This window comes from Schistocerca americana, chromosome 1 (assembly GCF_021461395.2).
Source record: "Schistocerca americana isolate TAMUIC-IGC-003095 chromosome 1, iqSchAmer2.1, whole genome shotgun sequence".
In the NCBI taxonomy this organism is placed as follows: Eukaryota; Metazoa; Arthropoda; class Insecta; order Orthoptera; family Acrididae; genus Schistocerca; species Schistocerca americana.
In genome coordinates this window covers 926,362,716-926,388,115 of record NC_060119.1, presented here as the reverse complement: position 1 = coordinate 926,388,115, position 25,400 = coordinate 926,362,716, and positions in this window count along the sequence as shown.

Genomic DNA, 25,400 nt, shown 5'->3' with positions numbered 1-25,400 from the left:
CAGTGATAGAAACTGTCTGAAAGAAAAGTAAATTTTAAAAATAAGCTGAGGCAGTTTCTCTTTGACGACTCCTTTTCGTATAAGGATTTCTATAACATTAATGCGTGTAAATGGAGGTGGGTATGAGTTACTAACTCACACCTGCATGTTTAAAAAAAACTTATGAATGTTCAGCATGGTACCATATTTACAAATTAATTTGCGTTATGAATGTGAAATTACTCGTTCCACATCATTACGCTTTAACGTGCCAAATAATCCATGCAGCATGAAACTAACTAACTAACTAACTGATACTGTCTCGCCTGAAGACATCCATTCGATAAACATGGTTGAACAATAATGACTTTCCATTGGCGCCATATCAATACATGGCTGATGCCACTACAGAAACAACATTGAAACTCATCCGGGAAGAGGTCGGCCCTCTGTTGACCCGCAGTTCACTGCAAATATTGGCGTGCTACTGCAAACTCTGTGTCTGTGATGAGCGGTGAGCCGTGCGCAGGTGGCTGAGCGCTTTGCGTACACGCCGCCTTCATGAAGCCCTCTGCACACAGTACTCGGTAGTATCGCCGTTCCGGCACCTGCAGCTGAGGTCGGATCGGTGTTCGGGGTGGATGACGACGCGGTCCGTCCTGGCGAGCAACAGCAAATAGCCGTCATCGGCGCTTAATGCTGCCTAGGGCCATCCGCTGTTTAACCTTCTGTGGCCAAAGATGTCGTTAGAAACTCCTGTCAGAGTATGTGAAGGAAACAAATACGGGCATACAAAGTTTTACCAAATGTCGTTCTTTCCTCGCATTGTTTGCGATGTGGAACAGGACCGCAAGGTGGTTTACAGATGCAGATGTATTCATCTGACTGCCTGTATAAGTTGCCGTAACTCCGATTCGCCAATGACCCCACAGTGCATTTCGACCTATGAATGATACCTCGACAGCATTCTTCTGATTTGGCTATCCACTCCAACAGCACCAACACCTACGGTACTCGTAAACATGGAGTTGCTTATCATAAAGGTAGCAAATTACAGGGCCGCTTGTCTGTAAGTGGAAGTTTAGTGGAACATTCCCAAGATTTTGCTGCGTCTCCTCTCATTTATAGAAATCTGCGTATATAAATAATAAATTACCATCACAATGCCATTAACAATCTGGCAGCCACAGCAACGATGTAGCCAGTTACAGAGAACGTTCTTTCTTTCTTATTATGAATGTTGTTGTTTTTATTTTTTAGTCCCCTTTGTTTTCTGTCATGGGTCAACATCACAGCCCTTAGGGACTCGTCTGCGGAACAGTGCAAACCCCTTTCAGACAATCTTGCTGCAGTTTTCCCATGATTTTCCTCAATCGTTTTAGCAGAATGGTGATAAGGATTTTTCAACAAAGATGCATAGTTATGATTCTCTCATCGGTTCCCTAACTAAATAATCTAAGTAGAGTTTTTGGATCTTTCCATCAGACAGGCTAAATTCAATTAGTTCTGCCTCCGGTGCTCCAGATGGTAAAATCCAACTTCCATTTATTATGATGACAGAACTGTTTGTCTGGATATCTTTTCTCCCAGTCGTCAGTCATCGTCAGCTCCATCATCGTTTTTAATCTCTAGTTTCATAAGAGATCGCCATCTCTCCATGTATACACGTTGCTTGTCGACTTCTTCCCCTGTAAGAACTCATCTATTCACTACTTCCACGAAATATTTTTTCGTATACCTCTGGCGCCTTTCGTTTCAGTTTTCTGTAAACATTATGTTTTCATCATTCTCATTACGTGACCATTACGCTGGGGACGATATCTGCTTATTAATTCACAAGTGGTTCTTAGTATTACTTGTTTCTTTGATTCTTTATAATGAGATTTCTTTGTTGCATTCTTGTACGTATTTTTTAAATTCATTATTTCATAAGACCCCTATATCTACGATACACGATGACAGAAACTGTCACTAAAGACCAGAATTTTTTGAAAGAAAGCATTGAACTACTTACCGATTCATTTTTATGCAGTACATCTACAAAAAGTGATTGCGTATTCCGTCTCCAGAGAACCTTTTCGTTCTTTTTGGAGTAGTGCTACGGTCGCAGGTTCGAATCCTGCCTCGGGCATGGGTGTGTGTGATGTCCTTAGGTTAGTTAGGTTTAAGTAGTTCTAAGTTCTAGGGGACTTATGACCTAAGATGTTGAGTCCCATAGTGCTCAGAGCCATTTGATCCATTTTTTGGAGTAGGACTATATTTTTCAAAATTTGTGTTAAGTTCCTATGGGACCAAACTGCTGAGGTCATCGGTCCCTAGGCTTATACACTACTTAATCTAACTTAAACTAACTTACGCTAAGGACAACAAGCAGACCCATGCCCGACGGAGGACTCGAACCTCCGACGGGGGTAGCCGCGTGAACCGTGAAAAGGCGCCCTAGACCACGCTGCTACACCGCTCAGGCTAGTGCTATATATATTGAGAGGAGCATTTTCATGCAATATTCAAGCAGTTTTACTACTTATGGGTGTTTCGATGCAAACTGACGAATTGACATTTTGCAAAATCAAATGGCTCTGAGCACTATGGGACTTAACATCTGAGGTCGTCAGTCCCCTAGAACTTAGAACTACTTAAACCTAACTAACCTAAGGACATTCGCACACATCCATGCCCGAGGCAGGATTCGAACCTGCGATCGTGGCGGTCGCGCGGTTCCAGACTGAAGCGCATAGAAACGCTCGGCCACACCGGCCGGCTGACATTTCGCAGTTCACTTGCGAAATATGCAAGACTTCAATTGTGGCTGTGAAGTGTCTCGGCCAAATTTTGTTGTTCTACGTGTACTGGGATTTCAGTGTAAGAATAACTAGGTAATGTAATAGCGGGATATATGACATTCGTGAATTAACACCATATATTGCCGTCACGACTCGCTTTTGGACTAAAAATCTCACAACTGATTTTTAAGCCTACTTTCAGACTTGCTGTATTAAGCTGTTTCATTTGATATTGAGGTCTGTCTCCATTAGCGGTAAGAAATTAAACATCACCACCAAAAAGTAGTTAGTTCGAGATATGTTTCAATAAACCGCATTCATTCTTCACCTATCCAGTTTACGGACCTGCGAACTTTCTCTAAGGCTGTTGAGAATAATTTTGATGGCATATAACCTCGTTACTGATCCCTTAATCAGATCCGAATTTGCCACTGTCCTAATACCTAATTCAAGTTGAGCACTGAAGTACATATTCTTCGATATTAGGACACTGGTAAAATCAAGGCCTATTTTTCTCAACGCTGTTGAACTGAAAAGCTTTCTAGGCGTCAGGAATGTGGTAATTCACATTCATTCTTCCGATCAGTACATTAAAGTGGTCGGTTGCTCTCTATTCACTTCTAAAGCCGGTTTGTTATTTTTACAGCTACATCTTCGTGTGTACTTCGCAAGCCACTACACAGAGCATGGCGGAGTTGCTTCGAACCTATTTTCTCATCTGTTTGCAGAGTGAGGAAGCAGAAACGCCTGTAAGTATGTCTCTGAGCGCACCCAATCTCTCTTATCTTATTGTCTGGATGAGGTATGCAATGATGGCAGCGTAATAGTTGCACTGCCTACTTCGAGTACAGATTCTCTAAACCTGTACATCAGTGTTTTGCGAAAGTACGACCTCTTTCTTCTGTTAACTTCCCCGAGCATTTCTGTTGCACTTTAGTGTGGGCTACACTGACTTGTGTCCTAACAGCTCATCTCTGATGTAATGACCGTTGGCATGACTACTTGATTACGACTATAAAAACTGGAATAAGACAGGGAACAGATTTAAAACATTTGTATCTTCCAAATTACGAAGGGTAGCAGCATAATTCCAACGTTGTTGGACAGACAGCAGTTTAATATTCGAACAGTCCGAGTACACGTCCCAAACACGGCCGCATTGGCGTTGTTGCTTTCTTCTTCATGGAGAAAACTGTGACAGCTTTAACCTATCGAGACATGCTCCAGAATTGTTTATTTCCTCAACTTGAAAATGATTCGGATGAGTTCATCTTCATGCAACATGGTGCCTCGCTTCATTTCTCTAAGCGTGCACAACATTACCTGAATTACCATTCCAGGACGTTCGATTGGACCAGGAGGAGCAAAAGATGGATTTCATCGCCGGTGGCCTACCAGGTCTCCAGACCTCACACATTGTGACTTATTTGTCAGGTTATGTAAAAGACCGCGTTTTTATCCCCCCTATGCCTGGCACTCTTGACCGTCTGCGGCCTCGCTTTGTTGAAGCTATGAATTCGATAACGAGAGACCAGCTGCGTCATGTGTGGCAGGAATTGGGTCACCGTTTGATATGGTGCTCTCATTGAATGCATAAAAATTTGAACTTTCCTCTTTCCAGGAACTTTGGAATTGTGTTTCTATCGTTTGTAGTTTGGAAGCAATAAATAATTGAAATCAGTTCCTTCCTTTTTGGCTATCCCTGTATTGTAGATTTTGCCCTACAGACTCACTACATTTTCCGAGAAACCTTGGAACAAATCAGTCTGATTCATCTTCCCTAATACTGATGTGAAGTGACTGTCCCACTTCATATCTTTTCTTAGTATTATCTCTAAATATTTATATGATATCACGAGCTCAATATGTGAACAACTATCCTTGTAACCGGATAATATCGGATTTTGTATCTTTGTTACAGACATTTGTTTATATTTATGGACGACAAATCCCTTGCCGCTTAACCTGCCCGGACAGTCGTGACGGGGAGGGAGGTGCGATGACCCCGGATGGAATTCGCCACGCGCATTAGACCCGGTATATTGACCAGCCTGGACATGGTTTTTAGGCGGTTCCCCACATCCCATTAGGTGAATATCTGTCTGGTACTCAATTCCTGCCTCCTTTACACGACTGGCAAACACTTAGAGAACTGTCGCTCACATTCACATAATAAAAGTAGATGCAGTCAGTTGCGATACACATATTACTATCCGGCGGTAACGGGTTGGAGACAGGAAGGTCATCTGGTCACCTCTTAAATTAACCATGGTAAATCCATTAATAACCACTCCGACCCTGCACCGTTGCGGCACAAACGCTACACGTGAAAGAAAGAAAAAGAAACTTTCCTTGTCTTTGAACCTATCTGATAAATCTGATATTGAGAGCATTAGAAGCCCTATTACGCTTTCTTGGGACACACACGGGGGTGCTTTAGTTTCTATGTAACATTAATCGTCCAGTATCACGTATTGGGTACTGTTAGTCAAGTTTTCATTGAGCTAATAGCATATCCTAAAAGGTATTCGTTATGTAAGTAGGCTGTTTAGGTTTTAATGTTGGTAACGCCACGTAGCACTCTGTATGAAAATCACTGACTATGCTGTGTGTAATCTGTGGCTGGTTGGCCGGCCGGAGTGGCCGAGCGGTTCTAGGCGTTCCAGTCTGTAACCGCGTGACCGCTACCGTCGCAGGCTTGAATCCTGCCTCGGGCATGGATGTGTGTGATGTCTTTAGGTTAATTAGGTTTAAGTAGTTCTAAGTTCTAGGGGACTGATGACCTCAGATGTTAAGTCCCATAGTGCTCAGAGCCATTTGAACCATTTTGTGGCTGGTTGGCATTGTTGGAATATTCGCTATTGTAGTGTTGGGCAGTTGGATGTGAATAGCGCGTTGCGTTGCGCAGTTGGAGGTGAGCCGCCAGCAGTGGTGGATGTGGGGAGAGAGATGCCAGAGTTTTGAGAACAGACGATCTGGACGTATGTCCGCCACAAAAAGGAAACTTGTAAAGTTGGATGTCATGAATTGATAGATATGTATATATGGTGATATAAGATTATATTATGGTAAGACAGAGATTTAGGAACCAGGTTTTAAATTGTAAGACATTTCCAGGGGCAGATGTGGACTCTGACCACAATCTACTGGTTATGAACTGAACATTAAAACTGAAGAAACTGCAAAAAGGTGGGAATTTAAGGAGATGGGACCTGGATAAACTGAAAGAACCAGAGGTTGTACAGAGTTTCAGGGAGAGCATAAGGGAACAATTGACAGGAATGTGGGAAAGAAATACAGTAGAAGAAGAATGGGTAACTTTGAGGGATGAAATAGTGAGGGCAGCAGAGGATCAAGTAGGTAAAAATCCTTGGGTAACAGAAGAAATATTAAATTTAATTGATGAAAGGAGAAAATATAAAAATGGAGTAAATGAAGCGGGCAAAAAGGAATACAAACGTCTCAAAAATGAGATCGACAGGAAGTGCAAACTGGCTAAGCAGGGATGGCTAGAGGACAAATGTAAGGATGTAGAGGCTTATCTCACTAGGGGTAAGATAGATACTGCCTACAGGAAAATTAAAGAGACCTTTGGAGATAAGAGAACCACTTGTATGAACGTCAAGAGCTCAGATGGAAACCCAGTTCCAAGCAAAGAAGGGAAGCAGAAAGGTGGAAGGAGTATATAGAGGGTCTATACAAGGGCGATGTACTTGACGACAATGTTATGGAAATGGAAGAGGATGTAGATGAAGATGAAATGGGAGATACGATACTGCGTGAAGAGTTTGCAAGAGCACTGAAAGACCTGAGTCGAAACAAGGCCCCCGGAGTAGACAACATTCCATTGGAGCTACTGACGGCCTTGGGAGAGCCAGTCCTGACAAAACTCTACCATCTGGTGAGCAAGATGTATGAAACAGGCGAAATACCCTTAGACTTCAAGAAGAATATAATAATTCCAATACCAAAGAAAGCAGGTGTTGACAGATGTGAAAATTACCGAACAATCAGTTTAATAAGCCACAGCTGCAAAATACTAAGACGAATTCTTTACAGACGAATGGAAAAGCTAGTAGAAGCCGACCTCGGGGAAGATCAGTTTGGATTCCGTAGAAATACTGGAACACGTGAGGCAATACTGACCTTAAGAAAGACCTTAAGAAAGATTAAGGAAAGGCAAACCTACGTTTCTAGCATTTGTAGACTTAGAGAAAGCTTTTGACAATGTTGACTGGAATACTCTCTTACAAATTCTAAAGGTGGCAGGGGTAAAATACAGGGAGCGAAAGGCTATTTACAATTTGTACAGAAACCAGATGGCAGTTATAAGAGTCGAGGGGTATGAAAGGGAAGCAGTGGTTGGGAAGGGAGTGAGACAGGGTTGTAGCCTCTCCCCGATGTTTTTCAATCTGTATATTGAGCAAGCAGTGAAGGAAACAAAAGAAAAATTCGGAGTAGGTATTAAAATCCATGGAGAAGAAATAAAAACTTTGAGGTTCGCCGATGACATTGTAATTCTGTGAGAGACAGCAAAGGACTTGGAAGAGCAGTTGAATGGAATGGACACTGTCTTGAAAGGAGGATGTAAGATGAACATCAACAAAAGCAAAACGAGGATAATGGAATGTAGTCGAATTAAGTCGGGTGATGCTGAGGGAATTAGATTAGGAAATGAGACACTTAAAGTAGTAAAGGAGTTTTTCTATTTGGGGAGCAAAATAACTGATGATGGTCGAAGTAGAGAGGATATAAAATGTAGACTGGCAATGGCAAGGAAAGCGTTTCTGAAGAAGAGAAATTTGTTAACATTGAGTATAGATTGAAGTGTCAGGAAGTCATTTCTGAAACTATTTGTATGGAGTGTAGTCATGTACGGAAGTGAAACATGGACGATAAATAGTTTGGACAAGAAGAGAATAGAAGCTTTCGAAACGTGGTGCTACAGAAGAATGCTGAAATTAGATGGGTAGATCACATAACTAATGAGGAAGTATTGAATTGGATTGGGGAGAAGAGAAGTTTGTGGCACAACTTGACCAGAAGAAGGGATCGGTTAGTAGGACATGTTCTGAGGCATCAAAGGATCACCAATTTAGTATTGGAGGGCAGCGTGGAGGGTAAAAATTGTAGAGGGAGACCAAGAGATGAATACACTAAGCAGATTCAGAGGGATGTAGGTTGCAGTAGATACTGGGAGATGAAGAAGCTTGCACAGGAGAGCATGGAGAGCTGCATCAAACCAGTCTCAGGACTGAAGACCACAACAACAACAACAACATATATGATGACTTTTGAACATTATTAAGATAAATACGCAGTTTATTCTCTATTAGAATCTTTCTTTTGCCAGTTATGCCAGTCAGTATTTAGTGCCTTCAGTAGTTAGAATCTTTTATTTAGCTAGCAGTATTGGCGCTCGCTGTATTGCAGTAGTTCGAGTAACGAAGATTTTAGTGAGGTAAGTGATTCATGAAAGGTACAGGTTATTGTTAGTCAGGGCCATTCTTTTGTGGGGATTATTTAAAGTCTGACTGCGTTGTGCTAAAAATATTGTGTGTCAATTTAGTGATGATCAGAATAAGTAAAGAGAAAACTGTCTGAGTACGTTGAGTTTTGCTCAGCTGTTTGAAAATCTAATAAGGTAAGAGTTTTTCCAGCACTGTCATTCTTTACATTCAAAGGAGAAGTTTCAAGTATGATCGTATTTCGGTTAGAAATCAGCCAAGTGGTATTTTCTGGAACGCCTTTCGGAAATATAGAAAAGCGGGGTCTATCTGCAGAGCGGCATCTACTGTTTCAAAAATGGCTCTGAGCACTATGGGACTTAACTGCTGTGGTCATCAGTCCCCTAGAACTTACAACTACTTAACCTAACTAACCTAAGGACATCACACACATCCATGCCCGAGGCAGGATTCGAACCTGCGACCGTAGCGGTCACGCGGTTCCAGACTGTAGCGCCCAGAACCGCTCGGCCACTTTGGCCGGCCATCTACTGTTTGCTACGTGTTTTATATGAATAAAGCAAGTGTTTTACACAAGTGGTAATCAGGATTCCGTACTGTTTTTCTGAAAGACACTGTTTCACCCCAAGGAATGTCAGTCTTTGCTCTTAAAATGTGCTCTACGATCCTTCAACTGAGGAACGTCGCCAATATTTGCGTGGAATTCTGTGAATGCGGTGTTTCGCGATTTTTCTAAACAGGTGTGATTTGCTCTCTTTCCCAGTCAGGCGGGACGGTTGGATATGAAAGACATTCTCCGCAGATAGGAGCTAGGAACGCAGCTAATTCTTCAGTGTGTGAATGGTCTAGCAAACAAAACACATTCTGAAAGGAGAGAAGACTTCAGAAGTAAAAGCGTGCCCCAATGGTGTGTTACAGGAACATTACTTTTCACAACGTACAGGGCGTTACAAAACGACGCCAACAAACTTTGAGGTGTTGTGAAGGATGTCTTGAGGAACAAATTGTGGATAGGAAGTCGTTTCCGAAAACGTCATACAACGACGCTACAGAGCGTCGAAGTTACAGACACCGGGGCCTGCCAGTGGGCCACTCCTTCGGCACCAAACGTGAGCTTTTACGCTGACGGACCAAAGGCGGAACGTCTCGTAATGTTGTATGTTATCCAGTGATCTCGACTGGTCGCCACGATCGCTAATGTAGAAGACAGAGCTCGTTACTGAGCTCTGTTGCTTTGGTGGATGACGGTTTTGGACACGGGTTTCCATTTGCAGTTAATTTTTCCCCTGTGTACCAAAAAACATGGGAGACTTTAGAAGATTCCAGGAGAAAAATAAACTGCGGATAGTGTAAGGTGGCTATAATTTCGCACCTTACAAGCACTTATCCACATACTTTGCCGTGAACTACAACCACAATTAGGTATCATTTGATAGGTTGTACATCGTATATATGAATATTTTACGGAGACTGACATTGTCACGTAAGCCTTGTAAATAGTTGTTAACGCTCATTGCATGTAAGGTGACGGAGTGTCTTTATTATCACAACGGCGTAATGAATGATTACGTATACTAGTAGAGGTTGGATCGCCAGTGGAGATGAAACATCAGGCAGAACACAAGCTCTTGGTGGAAGGCCCGCACAGGTGTTGGTCCTGCTTAAAAACAGGAAGTAACTAGACGGAAGTGGTGGCACCTGAGCTCTGGAGCACAATAGGGTGACAGCCGGAAGCTATTCTAGCAGGACCGGAAGGATAACCGGGAACTCTGCAGATCTTGGACGTAGGTGAGAGGAACGAAGAAGCGGCACCTCGGAAAACACGCAGGCTGGGTTATTTCCAACGATTTTTACTCAGAAGCGTACCATTGTACGGCTATAGGTTTTTCCTCGCAAACTTTCCGCGCTGGACGACAAAAGACTTAAGTATGGTTGGTCGGCGTTCGGAAGAATCTGTAGAGAAGGAGAATATTCCCTGGTTTCGGGAATATGATTCGTTTTCGGAATTACAAGGGTGGGGAGCTGAGCCTTACTGCGAAGCCAGCGGTGGAGAGACGAGGTCTTCTGTTGTAAGCGCCGGTGTGCGACGGTCGCTCGGTATCAGCTTTGTTGGTGCAGACGGACTTGCTGTCTTTGCTCTCAGGAGAGTTTATAGTTAGAACTGTTAGGCACTGTACTGGTGCGAACTTATACGATACTGGACTTCACCTCCAGGTTGGAAGTCGTCGTTGAGTACACAGCGTTCAGTTCAAAAAAATGGTTCAAATGGCTCTGAGCACTATAGGACTTAACATCTGAGGTCATCAGTCCCCTAGAACTTAGAACTACTTAAACCTAACTAAACTAAGGACATCATACACATCCATGCCCGAGGCAGGATTCGAACCTGCGACCGTAGCGGTCGCGCGGTTCCAGACTGTAGCGCTTAGAACCGCTCGCCACTCTGGCCGGTGCAGCGTTCAGTAATTGAGTGGACTTCTTCTGCCTATACTTACGTTGAGACATTATCTGAACTCCATCCTTATGGCAGGGAGTTCACGTTTCTCGTCTATAGAACACAGAGAGGAGAAGACAGTATTAGAGTATATTAGTCAGAGGACCGCCTTCTGCCGTCTAGTGTTTGAAAGAGTTTATTTGTGGCTGGATTTCTTACATCGTTGCAGGCGAGTACGAGAACCATCATTTCGACGCACCGTACGCAGTACATACGGTGATATCGCAAATTGTTTCGACTTATTAGGGCTACAAAGCTAAACAGCTGTGGCCACGTTAGTTTATTTACACTGAGGTTCCACACCACCATAGATCATCTTTGAAAGTATTGCCTTCTAGTGTTTGGAACGTAGACGATGTCAGTCATTTCGTGGTAGTGATATTAGACCGCACAGTCATAATAAGGGGCAAAGCTGGGCAATTGATTAACAATTTGAGTTAAGAAATATAGGCAACTGTACTTAAAGGGTTGATTTAAATCTATAATAAATATATATTGAACAACAACATTTATCATTTAGTAGTATTAGTTGCCTTCATCATTCATTTATGTTTGGATTGTAATTTATATGTTAAAAAGAGCATTAAGAGATCCTAAGATCTGCTTTATGGGGTAGTTAGACAGGACTAAATCATCATTTCAGCGTTTATTATTTTCCGTTACGCACATTCATTTTTACACCCGCCTGGAGTAGCATCATGGAACAGAAACCCATATCCAAAACCGTCATCCATCGGCGCAAGAGAGGACGAGACCTGTCTATGCAGCAGCTAGCGCCATCTCCTCCGCTGGCGATCGTGGCAATCAGTCGAGATTACGGAGGAACAAACAACATACCAACACCTTCCGTCTACAGCGTACCATGTAATGTTTGCTGACGAAGGGCTGACCTAGCGGGAGGCGCCGTTGCCCATAACTTCGACTCTGTTGCATTGTTGGATGATGTTTCCGGACACAGGTTCCTTTCCTCAGGTTGGTTCTCAAGATACCCTCTATACCCCCTTTAAGTTAATTGGTATCGTTTTGTGACACCCTGTGTATCAATGACCTAGTAGATAGCGTCGGAACTTCCATAAGGCTTTTAGCGGATAATGCTGCTGTACACTCGTACGTAGAAGTTGCAACGCTATAAAACCGTATCAAAATGCAGGGAGATCTGCGGAGGATCGACTCTTGGTGTAGGAAGTGACAATTGACCTTGAACATAAACAAATATTGCGCATAAATAGGCAGAAAGACCTGTCATTTTATAATTACACCATTGGAGATCGCTTCCATAAAATGTCTATAAGTACGCGTACGGAGCGATTTGAAGCGGAACGTCCACATAAAATTAATCGCGGGTAAGGCAGATGCCAGACTGAGAATGTAGTGCATCAGCAAAAGGAGTAACTTACGAAACACTCGTTCGGCCAATACTTTAGTAATGATCGCCAGTCTTGAATCCATACCAGATTTGATTGATAGAGGGAATACAGAAGAGCCAAAGAAGATTAGCACATTTCGTTACAGGTTCCCTTAGTAAGTGCGAAAGCGTCACGGAGATGCTCAGCCAACTCCGTAGCAGACGCTGCAAGAGATGCCCCCTACATCACAGTGTGGTGTGCTGTTTAAGTTCCGAGAGTGTATGCTTCCAGAAGAGTGAACCAATATATTGCTGCCTCCTACTTACATCTCGCTCAAACACCACGGAAATGAAATTAGAAAGATTCGAACCCACTCGGAGGCTTACTTGAAAACGCTCTTCCCGCGAACCATACGCGACTGGAACAGGAAAAGGCTGAAGTGACACTGGTACTCAAAGAACCATTCACTGCACACCGTCAGGTGGCTTCCGACCTACAGATGTAGATGAAGTTTCAGCTTCGGCCGGATCCCATCACTTTGTTCCCTCTGATTTTTGAGTGTCCTGCTTGGTTCAGAGTGGAAGTAAACCGCAGCACAGCCCGCCCGCCTAGCCGCGCGGCTTAACGCGCTGCTTCCCGGCCGGGAAGGCGTGCCGGTCCCCGGCACGAATCCTCCCAGGGGATTAGTGTCGAGGTCCGGTGTGCCGGCCAGCCTGTGGATCGTTTTTAAGGCCGTTTTCCATCTACCTCGGCGAATGCGGGCTGCTTCCCCTAATTCCACCTCAGTTACACTGTGTCAAGCCGGCCGGGATGGCCGAGCGGTTCTAGGCGCTACAGTCTAGAACCGAGCGACCGCTACGGTCGCAGGTTCGAATCCTGCCTCGGGCATGGATGTGTGTGATGTCCTTAGGTTCTAGGGGATTGATGACCTTCAGATGCTAAGTCCCATAGTGCTCAGAGCCATTTGAACCCATTTTAACACTGTGTCAGTCATTGCTCTGCAAACACCGTTTCCACGTATGCGTCCACCATAATTATTCTACCACGTAAACATCTGGGGCTACAATCGTCTGGTATGAGACGTTCCCAGGGTGTCCGATGGGGGCCGAATCGCACGCTAACCCTGGGTTCGGTGTGGGGCGGCGGTGGGGTGGGTGGACTGCTGTGGCCTGTTGTGGGGTTGTGAACCACTGACGGCTGCGGCGGGACGAGGTCTCACCGTCGTTTTCAGGTCCCCAGTTTGATACATACATACAAACCTCACCATGTCCTAATTTGGAAAGCTATACCGTTTTTGTGCAAAATTTTGAACCATTGTTTCAGTTTAGGAACGCAATGTGACAACTAAATGATAAAGACAAGTTACCTGATCAGTTAACACTAGCTTTAGATGCAGTTTTAGCTTCTGTCGGATCCCATCACCTTGTTCCCTTTGATTTTTAAGTGTCCTGCTTGGTTTAGAGTTGGATTGCTGGTGGAAGTAAACCTCAGCACAGCCTGCCCGGCTAGCCGCGTGGTTTATGGCGCTGCTGCTCGGGTGGGAAGGTGTGCCGGTCGCCGGCAACGGTTAATAGCAGGTATAGCAAAAGTGAATCGAACGTGAGTATAAAAAATCATCTGAAGTGTCTCCGATGAGTGAACGTGTTTTAGCAACTTGGCTTTTAGCCATTTACTGTGCTATGAGAATAAGATCCCCAGTCTGTAATTATACCAGTCAAATATGATGCATCGAGCAATACACTTCTGTAGAAGCAAGTGCAGCGTCTCTGCAAGTTAAGCAACGTCCCGACGTACCTTATTTGGTGAAAATTCGTAGAAGAAACGAGACATGTAACATCCTGAATGGTGGGCGGTATCTTTTATGTGAAATATCGTAAGAAAATGAGGAATGTATCAGTTAATAACGTCACAGTTTGCGTTTAGCTGCAGAGTATCGGTCACAGTAATGCGTTTAATTCAGAAATAAGTGACCAGAGAAATTAAAGTGAGAGAGAATATTTAGATACCATTTCACATAATTGACTTGAGAAAGCAAGTGCGCAGAGAAATATATGTCTTATTTGTGCACAAACGGCATGTGGCAGGTGAAGTTCAAATAAGTAATCATCACATAAACAGAGTTTCATTACACGGCAAGAGCCATTTAGGAAGCTAAACTGATGAGAGAAGTAATTAAACTGACTTCGGATTAATTGACATTAAGCACTCTGTGTATCAAGCGTGGTAGCTATTATCCTCACAAAAATACCAAAAAGTCAGTAATGACACGTGGAACGCAAGTCCACTCGCGCTGTTTCTAGCAATTTCGAAACGATAATTAATGAAAATTTAACAATTAAATGAAAGTACGTCAGAAATGATTAACAAAATCGTGTCACAGAATTGTACTACCTACGCATAACCATAGTACATGCAATCATCTCACCAAAAAGCAGCCGGGCGTTGTGGCCGAGCGGTTCTAGGCGCTTCAGTCTGGAACCGCACGACCGCTACGGTCGCAGGTTCGAATCCTGCCTCAGGCATGGATGTGTGTGATGTCCTTAGGTTAGTTAGGTTTAAGTAGTTCTAAGATCTAGGGGACTGATGACCTTAGAAGTTAAGTCCCATAGTGCTCAGAGCCATTTAAACCATTTGAACCAAACAGTAATCCAGCAACCGTTCGCATTCAGCACCAAAGCACCTCTCGACCTCGCTGCAGCGGACACCAAAGTAACGTATTTCGATGAAGCTAGCTAGCTGGTCCCAGCATACTTATTGAGCGGGCAGTGCGTTCATTGGCCCGTACATTCTGATGTGCAGAGCATACTTCCCTTAGACCTCGCAGGCAAAACCTACAAAGGTAACCAGTGTTTTTAGTCAATACTACGTACAGAATCATCTTTACAATAATCCTGCGATGACAAGTTCGCTCAATAATGGCAATATAGAAAACAGTATAACTGAATATTGGAAGTTGAGATTTACCAGGCAACACTCAGAGTAGTATTATTTTCGTTTGTTCAATGCGCGGGGCGCTAATATCTTCATTGCTCATTTGTTAATCGGTGTGTCGGCCAGACAGTTGCTTACTAGTTGGGGCTCTCAGGCCCGTATCTTTAAATTGACATAACTCGACAATATTTTGACTACTTAGTATGTGAACGACTTTTTAGGTATAAATGCTACTAAATAATGTTATTTATTTAAAGCTTACATTTCAAAAAGACAATTTTTGTACTTTCACTGATGGGTTTCATTTCCATTGCAAATTTCCGCAGGGTCTACAGACAACAGCAGAATGTTCCGACCATACAGGTTTGGTGCACTTATAACACGTAATTTGACTTTTTCTATCTTTCTTCTCTATACAGTGTGCACATTTTCTCCCTTTCTTAGCCGATGGTTTCACTCTCCTTCCTGTAGCCGGTGCTACTAATGAATTCAATAACCTCTTTACCCCTGCTAGGTGCTATCCCAAGTTGATGATGGAAGTCCAACGTCTCATATTTTTATTGGTAGCAAAAAACCATCCAAATTATGTATGCATTCATTGCACATACATTGATCATGTTGAAGAAAGCCACCAATGGCCAGAGCCTTATTTTTTCTTCACCCTGTAGCATTGTGTGTTCTGGTCCATGGTGTGACTGCCGTCCTTTGTGGCACTCTATGTCATTAAAACTTTAGACTTCTTTACTTGTGATGATGACAACATTGGTTGGTCATGAAAAGAGCTAAGCACGATAGCAGCTTTGCTTTTTCTTAGAAGCATAAGAGGCTATCGTCACATCGATTGAAAACCAAAGAATGTTGAGTACACTTCACCTCGTTTAGGTGTAATAAAATCGACAGGCAGTTGAGCTTTGTTTTTCAGATAGTATCGACTTGTGTCAGGTCTTTTGACAACAGTTAATGAGCTAAAGAGAGAGATGTAAAAAAATTATCACAGATTATATTACGTCCATACTTTTCAAATTCAGTCAAGTTCCGCGGCTCTGGTTTCTTCCTCCTTCTCCAATAACACTTTCATCTTCCGGCAGTAGCTCGTAGCACTGCCACAAATTTCCCAGAACTTTATTCCTTATCTATCAGGTTTTGTTGGGATCTATTATCGAAACGGTCAGCGACATCGAAATGTGATCAGCTGTTCATTCATGGTCATGCACCATCCTGGAACACAGTCTAAGGGTAATTTCCCACATATCACAAACTTATCTGATTGGTTCCAATTTGTCGCTTGACCTATGTTCTCGTCGGGCGGCAGCGTTGTCAAAGCTCAACACCCTCAGAATAGCATGGAAGCGGATGCGACACATAATTTCGTTGAACACTACCCGGTCATTCTCAACACTCCAAAGCGGACTGACATCTTCATTTCTTGTCTTGTAAACTCCAGTCAGGATCAGAACCCCAAGAAACTCTTTCATTTCATGCATATCTGTATCCACCCATTCTTCGTAAACTATTGGACCTTCCTTGTTGCTCCTCATACACACTTTGTTTATGAGGGGTACACGAAAGAACAACATAAAACAAGATTCTTCATGAAACTTCCTGGCAGATTAAATTGAGTTCCGAGTCGAGACTAGAACACGGTATCTTTGCCTTTCGCAGGGAAGTGCTCTACCAACTGAGCTAGCAAAGCACGACTCAGGACCTGCCTCCACAGCTTTAATTCCACCAGTACGTCATCCCCTACCTTCCAAACTTCACAGAAGCTCTCCTGCGAACCTTTCAGAACTAGCACTCCTGGAAGAAAGGATGTTGCGGAGACATGGCTTAGCCACAGCCTGGGGGATGTTTCCAGAATGAAAAATTCAGTCCACTCAGAGTGAAAAGTTCATTCTGGAAGATTCTTCATTATCACAGTTCCTAATCGAATAGCTCGTAAGTCTCTGGTCTTTTTTCGTTACATCCTTTTAACTCCGCCTACTAGAAATTCCAGCTTGAGGACTGTAGACCATATTTCATTCCCATTACAAGAAAACAACTAATCAAAGTCAGTAGAATTTGGATTAAATTGTTCTTCTCCATCTTCGTAAAGAGATTCGTCATGATTATCATCTTCGTGTAGTTCTGAGTTTTCAGCGACACCTTAGTATCGTCATCATTGTAAGATTCACATTCACTAGGTGTGTTTTCAGAATCAGAAGACTGCTCCAACTATTCCCTTATCTCCTCATCTGATAGTCCTCGTCTCCGTAACATTTCCAGTTTGTAGAACAGACAACTATTATGAAATAATGCACTAAAATATGCATGTGCTTAGTACACACATAAGGAGGGCTGCTGAACACTGAAAGAGTAACAACGTGTGTCAACAATGGCAAATGACGTAACAGACGCTGCGCAGACAGACATCTGCTTGTTGAAACTTTGCTTCTAACCGCACGGGCCTGCGAGGCTCTATGGGAGGAAAAGAGCACCGAAACTTTAACACAAAGCCATGGGTAAATTTTTATAATCATCATCATCATCATCATCATCATCATTTAAGACTGATTATGCCTTTCAGCGTTCAGTCTGGAGCATAGTCCCCCTTATAAAATTCCTCCATGATCCCCTATTCAGTGCTAACATTGGTGCCTCTTCTGATGCTAAGCCTGTTACTTCAAAATCATTCTTAACCGAATCCAGGTACTTTCTCCTTGGTCTGCCCCGACTCCTCCTACCCTCTACTGCTGAACCCATGAGTCTCTTGGGTAACTTGCTTCTCCCATGCGTGTAACATGACCCCACCATCTAAGCCTGTTCGCCCTGACTGCTACATCTATAGAGTTCATTCCCAGTTTTTCTTTGATTTCCTCATTGTGGACACCCTCCTGCCATTGTTCCCATCTACTAGTACCTGCAATCACCCTAGCTACTTTCATATCCGTAACCTCAACCTTGTTGATAAGGTAACCTGAATCCACCCAGCTTTCGCTCCCATACAACAAAGTTGGTCGAAAGATTGAACAGTGCACAGGTAACTTAGGCTTGGTACTGACTTCCTTCTTGCAGAAGAGAGTAGATCGTAGCTGAGCGCTCACGGCATTAGCTTTGCTACACCTCGCTTCCAGTTATTTCACTATGTTGCCATCCTGTGAGAATATGCATCCTAAGTACTTGAAACCGTCTACCTGTTCTAACTTTGTTCCTCCTATTTGGCACTCAATCCGTTTATATTTCTTTCCCACTGACATTACTTTCGTTTTGGAGATGCTAATCTTCATACCATAGTCCTTACATTTCTGATCTAGCTCTGAAATATTACTTTGCAAACTTTCAATCCAATCTGCCACCACAACTAAGTCATCCGCATATGCAAGACTGCTTATTTTGTGTTCACATATCTTAATCTCACCCAGCCAGTCTATTGTTTTCAACATATGATCCATAAATAATATGACAACAGTGGAGACAGGTTGCAGCCTTGTCTTACCCCTGAAACTACCCTGAACCATGAACTCAGTTTACCGTCAACTGTAACTGCTGCCTGACTATCCATGTAAAGACCTTTAATTGCTTGCAAAAGTTTGCCTCCTATTCCACAATTTCGTAGAACAGACAATAACTTCCTCCTAGAAACCCGGTCATATGCCTTTTCTAGATCTATAAAGCATAGATACAATTCCCTGTTCCACTCATAACACTTCTCCATTATTTGCCGTCTAAGAGGCCATCTAAGAGACCTAAACCCACACTGATTTTCATTCACTTGGTCCTCAACTAATACTCGCACTTTCCTTTCAACAATACCCGAGAAGATTTTACCCACAACGCTGACTAAAGAGATACCTCTGTAGTTGTTACAATCTTTTCTGTTTCCATGTTTAAAGATTGGTGTGAGTACTGCTTTTGTCCAGTCTGATGGAACCTGTCCCGACCCCCAGGACATTTAAATTATCCTGTGTAGCCATTTAAGACCTGACATTCCACTGTATTTGATGAGTTCCGACTTAATTTCATCCCCCCCCCCCCCCAGCTGCTTTATTGCACTGCAATCTATTGACCATTTTCTCCACTTCCTCAAATGTGATCCTATTTCCATCATCATTCCTATCCCATTCTAGCTCGAAATCTGAAACATTACTGATCGTATTGTCACCTACATTGAGCAACTCTTCAAAATATTCCCTCCATCTGCCCAAGGAATCCACAGGATTCACCAGCAGTTTTCCTGACCTGTCCAAAATACTTATCATTTCCTTCTTACCTCCCTTTCAAAGACTGCTAATTACACTCCAGAATGGTTTTCCAGCAGCTTGACCCAAAGTCTCCAACCTGTTGCCAAAGTCTTCCCAAGATTTCTTCTTGGATGCTGCAATTATCTGTTTGGCTTTGTTTGTTTCTTCAACATAACTTTCTCTGTCTACCTGAGTTCTAGTGTGTAGCCATTTTTGATACGCCTTCTTTTTCCTTTTACAGGCTGCCTTGACTGTGTCATTCCATCAAGCTGTTTGCTTCATCCTACTTTTACACACTACTGTTCCAAGACATTCTTTAGCCACTTCTAGTACTGTGTCCCTGTACCTAGTCCATTCCTTTTCCAATAACTGTAATTGACTGCATTCAACTAACTGGTACCTTTCTGAGATCATTGTTATGTACTTGTGCCTGATTTCCTTACCCTGAAGTTTCTCCACTCTTATCCTCCTACATATGGACCTGACCTCGTGCACTTTCGGCCTCACAATCCCAATTTCACTGCAGATTAAATAATGATCAGTGTCATCAAAGAATCCCCTGAATACACGTGTGTCCCTCACATCCTTCCTGAATTCCTGATCTGTTATTATATAGTCAACGACAGATATGGTTCCCCTGCCTTCCCAAGTATACCGGTGAATGTTCTTATGTTTACAAAAGGAGTTTGTGATTACTAAGCCCATACTGGCACAGAAATCCAAAGTCGTTTCCCGTTCCTGTTGGCCTCCAGATCCTCTCCAAATTTACCCATAACCTTTTCATACTCTTCTGTTCGATTTCCAATCCTGGCGTTAAAATCACCCATGAGCGGAACACTGTCCTTGTCCTTTACTCTAACAACTACACCACTGAGTGCCTGATAAAAACTATCCATCTTATCTTGATCTGTCCCTTCACAATGCGAATATACTGACACAATCCTAATTTTCTTGCTAGACACTGTCAAATCTATCCACATCAGTCGTTCGTTTACATACCTTATTGCAACTACACTGGGTTCCATTTCTTTCCTGATGTAAAGCCCTACACCCCATTGTGCTATTCCTGCTTTGACTCCTGACAAGTAGACCTTGTATTCTCCCACTTCCTCTTCTTTCTCACCCCTTACCCGAATGTCACTAACAGCTAAAACGTCCAGCCCCATCTTACTTGCAGCCTCTGCCAGCTCTACCTTCTTCCCAGAGTAGCCCCCATTGGCATTAATAGCTCCCCATCTCATTACCATTTGTTTGCCAAGTCGTATCTTAGGAATCCCTGGTTTGTCAGTTAGAGGTGGGACTCCGTCACCTCCAAAAGTCCGAGGCATTTTGCTCTGATTGTTGCGAGCATCATACTTAAAGTACCAGGGAAGCAGGTTGCTAGCCTTACTTGCCCCGAGCCCCATTGAGTTTTACCCCTAACGGTTGAGGGACTAAGTGGTGGGTTTGGTAGTCTTTGCCGTATGAGCACAAAGGTGACCACGACTCAGAATATGTCCGAGATGCCGAGCCTTATTCCAAAGTAACTGGTATCCCGACTGTCGGGACCACTTACTTGGCCACTCATACGTTGCCCGTGGTTCATGAACTAGGACATGACTACAGGAACCCACACCATGAACCACATTTTTATAATTTTTTTCCAAAATTATGACTAACTTGACAAGTTGAGAAATGTCATAATATTTCATTAAAATAAAATGTATAGTTACTAATAGAGAAAATATTAACCATCACGGAAGGGCCTCCGAGGCCCGATGGTCACGGTTAATATTTCCACTTTTCATCCGCTGTCTTCAACATTACACCCAGTTACTTTCATAAGATAATGAATGGAAGCTTTGGACCCATGCATTGACTTTACATATGACATAAATATTTATGATTTTCTGATAGCTCTTCAACAAGTATCTGACTGTACAAATTATTGTAGTCTTCACGTATGGCCTTTTCATGGATACAGCAGAGCCTTATCGAGGTGACCCTGCGGCCCTGACAGAAGTGCCGAGGCTGTGCCCCCTCCCCCCGCCCCCACGCCCCCATTCTTTGTCTAAAACTATTGTTTCCGCTGAATTTGGAAAGGTTCGTGTAAGGAGAAAGCCACCTACTTTGCATGATACAGGAACGTTTTATAGATTGGTCTGAGTTGTATTATAAAATAATCTTACAGAAACATATTATCTGCCGCTTATACCATGAACAAATATTATTTATAAAAAATAGTCTGTGATTGTATATGTAATGTATCGATTTACTGAGACATAATTTTCCATAGCACGAGTTTATCAGTCATTTGTGCAACAGACCGGTTGCAAAGACTTCATCTTTCTTAGATACATTTGTAAAGCTTGGACACATGAAAGGATACATTACATTGTGTTGTTATAATTTTATTTAGCATTTTCTTGCTTTGAGCGAAACAAGTTAATTGATTATGTCATGAAAGAACATTAAGCTGATGTGTCATATTTTGTTGACAAGATAGCTAAATTTGAAGTCTGCTTGCGCCAGTATTTGACCTTAAATAGCTTTTTATCATCTTTCATTTACTGAAACTACATTCACAAGATGTTGCAGTCACTGATACGGTGTTAATACCATCACTGCTGTTTCGATGTTTGGATAAGCATTTCTCAATCAATACTTTGAAAATCTTCAAAATATCCAGCTCTTTCACTTGCAATTTGAAAGCAGCCGTTTCGCTATCTCTGTTGTATCAGTATCTCTGCTACATTTGGCATCAAAGTCAGTTGCACGTTTTCCAATACAAGATACAGTTTTCATATACAGCTTTCATTTAAAGTCTTAGGAGATATAGAAGATATAAATATGGGAGATATAAGTATAGGAGATATAATTATAGGAGATATAAATGTAGGAGATATAAATATAAAAAACTGGAATATTTGGCATATTTTCACTCCATTATGTCATATGGTATCATATTTTGGTGTAACTCCACAAACCGAGGAAACATTTTTGGAGTACAGAAGCGTATAATAAGAGTAATGTGTAGTGCAAATCCAAGAGCATCATGTCGAAACCTATTCAAAGAATTGGGCATACTAACCACAGCTTCTCAGCGTATTTATTCCTTAATGAAGTTTGTTGCAAATAATACGCATCTTTTTCCAACAACCATTAAGAGTTTAGTTTCAGATAAGGCACAATTTAAACATAATTTAAAAGAATTTTTGGTGGCCAACACCTTCTATTCCATCCATGAATTTCCCAACAAATGCAGTAGACCATTTTAATGAAAATTTATTATACTTAAATTTTTGACAATACCTGGTTGTAACAGCCAAGTAACTACCTACTGTGTGGATGATGAATTTAATGAAAGCAGATGTAAGTATTAAACTTGTAAGTATTAGAAGTTTAATTTTAATTCATGTACATAATTTTACTGTTTATTGACTGAGGATTATTAAAATTAATGAAACTCAAGTTTTTCTAATTACATTTTTGTAATGTGTTTAACTGACATGTTCCACACCCAGGAGGATCCCCTCTTTTGTGGGTCTATGGAATGAATAATTAATCTAATCTAATCTTTCTTGACAGGAAAGTGACGTCAGACGAAATGGCGTGATGAATATGAGACGAGTTTTACATTTGACTTATTATTCTATCAACCGCTTTGAATCATTCTAATTCAATCTCGCTCTACTCTTCAGTAGGCGAAAATTGTAATTCTTTGGGTAAACAATATACTTGTTTCAGCGGTTTGGTCACCAACCTTTGAGATCTTACAACACGGTAGCAGCTCCATACATGTAGCTGAAGACGACAGAGTTGTTTAGGCGGCAGCTGTGTGAACTAAGCGTATTGTTTCCACACATACCATGTTTGAGCCGTGGCGGCGTTGTGCTATCTTTAGATCCCCTGACTAACTGGGGTCCCGGTAGGAGGCCCGAGTGTCGCACTCATTCGCTCGGTTTATCGCTGTTTGCTACTGATGAAAAGGCGGGACCCGTGTCGCGGTTGGGGAGCCGGTGTTGGTGCGAGGCAGCGGCAGGTACATTGTGGCCGTGGCGCCTCTTAGTTTATTCGGAGCCGTATGCACATAGCATCCATTATGGCTGGTTTCTGGGTTTTGGAGAGAGAGTGCATCAGCATTTTGCCTTCTGGTATGTTCTCGCCGTGTGCATTTTGGATGTTTGCGGCCGGTATTGCCCTTTGAATGATGCTAAATGGAGTACTAAAGAAGTTGTGGTACAGATTGTGTTCACTTCCTCAGTTAACCTTAGAATAGAAAGGCTTAGGGCTTATTCACTTAACTCAGAGTTAAGTAATTGCTTAGCGAACGTTACGTTACTTTTAAGGGCTTTATTGAGTCTTGAAAGACGTGGACACCTTACTGCAAGAGCTCTCGATTTAAGTGTCGTAATGTGTATGCAATTTGTTGATAGCCTTGGCTTTTGAACCGTGTCGTTGTAATTGGCGCGACGTTTGCCCGCGTGTACGTAATCGTGCGTTTCGGCCTGTGCATGTACAAGGACGGCACTCCGGTAGCTGGTAACTCTCGCTGGAATATGATTCCACCTGCAGCTGCTAGACGAATGGTTTTAAGTAACTGCCTTTTCGAGCTTGCCCCGTCTTGTGACCTAAAGTAACGAACCAAAGAACCTATTTTCTTGATAATTTATTGAAACCCTCAGCTACCGGCAGGTGTTGTTGATATACCTCGATGTATGCCCCGACCGGGACTCGAACCCAGGATCTCCTGTTTACATGGCAGACGCTCTATCCATCTGAGCCACCGAGGACATAGATGAATAACGCGACTGCAGGGACTTATCCCTTGCACGCTTCCCGTGAGACCCACATTCCCAACTGTCCACAATCTACATACGTAATGTACCTAACAGATATTTACCCATCCACTCATTACTCGCGCACACTAAGGTGACGATTCCCGTAAGAGTTCGGGCAACCTGTGCGCATTCGCGCAGATGAAGGTCAATGGCTGGGTAGCCGTTACTATATATGAAAACAGTAACTGCTCTCGAAAGAACAGATACTATTGATGACGGTGCAGCTTCTCTAGAATAACTGATAATTAATTGAAACCCTCAGCTACCAGCAGGTGTTGTTGATATACCTCGATGGGGACAGCTGAAAATGCGTGCCCCGACAGGGACTCGAACCCGGGATCTCCTGCTTACATGGCAGACGCTCTATCCATCTGAGCCACCGAGGACACAGATGAATAACGCGACTGGGTGTTCGAGTCCCGGTCGGGGCACATATTTTTAGCTGTCGCCATCGAAGTATATCAACAACACCTGCCGGTAGCTGAGGGTTTCAATTAATTACCAATTATTCTAGAGAAGCTGCACGTTCATCAATGGTATCTGTTCTTTCGAGAGCAGTTACTGTCTTCATATATAATCTATTTTCTGTACTTGAGTTACGAACATTTACGGTACTTAAGTTACTGAACATTTAAATTCCAATTGTAATTCACTGCTTTTGATAGTCAGCTTAGCCTAAATTGGTTGCACACTTCTTGTAACTCACTCAAAGATTACGAGGCTTAAAGTTACTTCGATGATTGGTTCTTGTAATTTGTAATTTGTTTGAGGAACATTTACTTAATTCTGTTGTTATACCTGCTTGGGTTTTATTTTAGGGCCTTATGGTCGTTTAAAATTTTATGTGACTGTAACCTGTCTTCTATTGAGTTTTAACAGTGGCTTCGGCCTACTTACTGTGATAAACAGTAGTTATTTCACTTATTGTGTTCTAAATTTGCTTGTATCTAAATTGATATTTCTCTTGTCTAAAGACTGTTTGTGTAAGAGAAACTTGCGTCATTATTGTAGAGAAGATTGTGGTTTTAACTACCTTTCTGATTGTTGGCATGTTTGAAATAAATTTGTAATTTCTTGAGGAAAAATGATGCGCTTAGTCTGGGTTCGCCCTTCCACGCTCCTATCCTTTGTGCTTCCTGTACATTGGCATTTCAGTGTTTACATCTAGTGACAGGCGTCTGTTAGACATATGTCGTTAATTTTAAATGCTACCTGGACGAAATGTCATTGTAGAAATCGCACTGTGACAACAGCGTGCGTTTACAGTCGCGGATAAAGGCTACCTCTCGTACGCAGAAGATACCAACGCGATGGTTAGGAGAACCCATGGACCTCTCTCCCGGTTGATTCCTTTTCTTGGCA